This window comes from Vanacampus margaritifer, chromosome 12 (assembly GCF_051991255.1).
Source record: "Vanacampus margaritifer isolate UIUO_Vmar chromosome 12, RoL_Vmar_1.0, whole genome shotgun sequence".
Classification (NCBI taxonomy): domain Eukaryota; kingdom Metazoa; phylum Chordata; class Actinopteri; order Syngnathiformes; family Syngnathidae; genus Vanacampus; species Vanacampus margaritifer.
Genome location: NC_135443.1, coordinates 11,531,036 through 11,534,779, shown reverse-complemented (window position 1 = coordinate 11,534,779; position 3,744 = coordinate 11,531,036).

The window sequence follows — 3,744 nt, the reverse complement described above, 5'->3', positions numbered from 1 at the left end:
ACACCAGTCAGTCCCACAACATTTACTGTGCAAGCAATGTCAACATGCAGCAAAACTCACTGGACTGAACGTCACAACCTCTCAGGAGCTTCACTTACATCCAATAGTCCTCTATTGTTTTCGGGATAGTTCGTCAAATGGGGGGAAACTTGGAAGTGACAACTAAGACGGAAGCAAAACAGCGCAATTGTGCAGGGTTTTATCATTTGGACCCGCTGAGACTCATCAGTGTTTGAATACGTATATTTACCGTGAACGGGAGGACACATACATCCTGTTTTCTCTATCAAGGGACGTAACAGAGCATTATGTGATATAGGAGTCAGGGAAGGTACCATTAGAAAGAACATTGGATCTGGGATGAAGTTTCCACATGACACACTATAGCTGTCTTGAGACATATACATAACACGAATCAATAGGGTGGCAAGGGAGTGCGCTAGTTCAGACATTCAATGTCAAACCACAAGAGTCTCCAATAAGCATGTTATGTATTTAATGCTGGGATGGCATCACATTTGGAGTCATCTTATTTCAATATTTTCTCTCTAAAAAGCACGACGTACTGTAGTATGTATGCTACATTATCGGTTCATAGCGACATGCTACGATGATAAGAGCTTAAAACTTAAAAGGCAAGTCAACCTAAAAAATGTTTTTACAGTATGTTGTTTGTACGCCTACTAGGCTAAATATAGTAGTCTGAGTATTGCATTTGTGGAATATGTTTTAAGTAGGGCTGGGTTTAAAAACATCGAATAATTGATATTGAATCCATTTTCATTTTGGGGCCAAATATCGATTCATAAAACCATGAATCGATTATTTAAGTATCTCTTTTTTTCCCCAAGAAAATTGATTTTTTTAAGGACTTTAACTCATTCACTGCCATTGACGGCTATAGACGTCAAAAATTCATTTGCACTTTTTCTATTAGTTTAGCTTTTTTCCCACTTTTGTTAACAAGAGTATGAAAACCTAGATTTTTTTGTATTGTACATTTAGAACAGATATAAAATTTGTGATTAACTAGTGAAGTCATGCGATAAATTACAATTACAAATTTTAATCGCCTGACGCTCCGAATTTTTAATAATCTTTTCTTTTTTTTTATTGCGTCAGGCGATTCATTTTTTAAATTGTAATTAATTGCATGACTTCAATAGTTATCTCAAGATGAATCACAAATTTTATATCTGTTCTAAATGTACAATAATTTTTTTTCTAGGTTTTCATACTCTTGTATACTCTTGTTAAAAGTTAAACTAATAGAAATAGTTCAAATGAATTTTTGACGTCTATAGCCGTCAATGGCAGTGAATGAGTTAAAAAAAAACTTTCTTGAAATTTACTGTTCACACAAATTACCAGTATTTTTCTTACATTTATGGAAGACCTGACCTATTGCACTTAAAGACAATTCAGAATCTTTTTTGTTTCTATTTACAATTATCGAATTAGAATTATGAAAATATTTTCATCTCATCCTTGCTGATGTGTAACAATGACGTGAGTTACTGCCTCCGCAAAATTTACTTTAATATTCAAATTGTATGTTTGTGGAGTTTTTATCATGTCCTTGACATTTAATAAGAACTGATGTTCCACAATTAATTGATATTGGATTGAACTGAAGTTCAGAATCAGGAAAAATCCAAATCAAATCGATTAAGGAAATTTGAATCGAAAATCCACCCATTTTTATCCATTTCAGGAGGCAGCCATTTTGCCTCTTGCTAACGACTGAAAAATGACATCACAGCTGCTCAGAGCTGAGATAACGACCAATCACGGCTCAGCTGCAGAAAACAGGTGAGCTATGATTGGTTGTTACTTCAGCCCTGAGCAACTGTGAGATCATTTCCGGGTGAAACAAAGTGGCAAAATGGCCGCTTCCTGACATGGATAAAACTAGCGGTCACTTAACTCATATTTAACAAACGCAATATTAATCAGAATACTGTGTTTAGGCTAGTGGGGCATTTTTTGAGTTGACTTCCCCTTTCAACCTGGTTGAAATGATATTCACTTTTCTTTTCTTCCTTGTCAGAACAATTGACAACGTAATGCATTTCCACTGCTGGCAGAGTAGTTTAGGAAAAGGCTAATGGACTTGAGTCTTAGTCAAGAACTCCGCGTGTGCCCACTGGGAATGGAACAAGCAGCAGAAGAACCACGTCACCATGAATGTTAATTATTTATCTTAAAATACATTTGTTGGACAATTCCACGAGTCCAACTTTGTGGGAACAGTTGAAGAACTTGAGAATCGCGATAAGAATCCGTTTTCACTTCCTGTCATGTCAGCAGGTGTTTTCTTCATGTAATGTACGCAAGGGCTCAGTGATGGCTTTTTGTTGGTGTCCTCTGATATATCGCATTTAATTTCCCTTATTGTCCAACAGGATGATCCGAGAGGTGTCGATCCCATTAATGTGAGTTGTGCATCTTGACCCCTATTAAAGTATTGTCACTCACGCAGCAGATGGCACACACACACACACACACACACACACACACACAAAGAAAAAGAGGCGTGGCCATGACAACGGAGCCATAATGGCTGCGACCTGGTGTGTGGCGTGGAATCACTTGGTCTAATTTGTTGAGTACCACTTGACTATATTTGATTTAATCACTGTAATTAATTCACAAAACAAGTTACAGACGTTTCATGCACTTATTTAAGAATGATTCATCACAATGGAGTCATTTTTAAGACATGGAACCAAATTGGGTCATTTTAACGACACCCCTCACTGGCATCATGTGATTTCATTGATTTATGAAAAATGATAAAAATCAGGGATGTTTGATACCACTTCTTTTTTTTTATACCGATGAGAGTATGAGTACGTAACTCTTGAGTAGTCACAGATACCAATACCAAATACTGATACTGATGGGTATCGGCCTGATACATATGGAGTACCAAAACTGCCAACATTTCTAAATAAATAAATGACTAAATAAATAAATGACTAAAATGAAAATAAAAATGGATATAAAAAAATAATTCAATAATTACATAAAAAAATAAATATAAATGGGAATAAAAATAAATATATATATATATATATATATATATACACACACACACACACACACACACACACACATAAATAAATACATTGGTATTATTTTTGTCCTGGCAGTATGTATCAAAACTGCCAAAATTAAAAATAAATAATTAAATAATTAAATAAATGACTAAAAGGGAAAATAAAAACGAATACAAAGAAATATATTTTAAAAATTAAATACAAATACATATATATATATATATATATATATATATATATATATATATATATATATATATATATATATATATATATATATATATATTAGTTGTTTTTATTTCCATTTATATATTTTTTAATGTAATTTTCGAATTATATTTCTTTATATCCATTTTTATTTTCACTTTTAGTCATTTATGTATTTATTTATTGTGAATTTTGGCAATTTTGATCCTCCATAGATACACGCTGATCCCTAGTAACAATAACTAACGAAAGGTATTGTATCAAAAATAATGTGTGTATTTGACATACACACATTATTTTTGATACATGACATGTCAAATCGGTAAAATTACCAAATGAACAATACTGAGCTCTCCAGAAAAAAAAGAAAAAAGAAAAAAAAATTGTGTAAGTACTACAATTGTTGGGTTTAAATTTCAATTACCAAGTCGTTGATTGAAGTCAAGAAGTACCACAAAAGTGTTGCTTCTTTTTT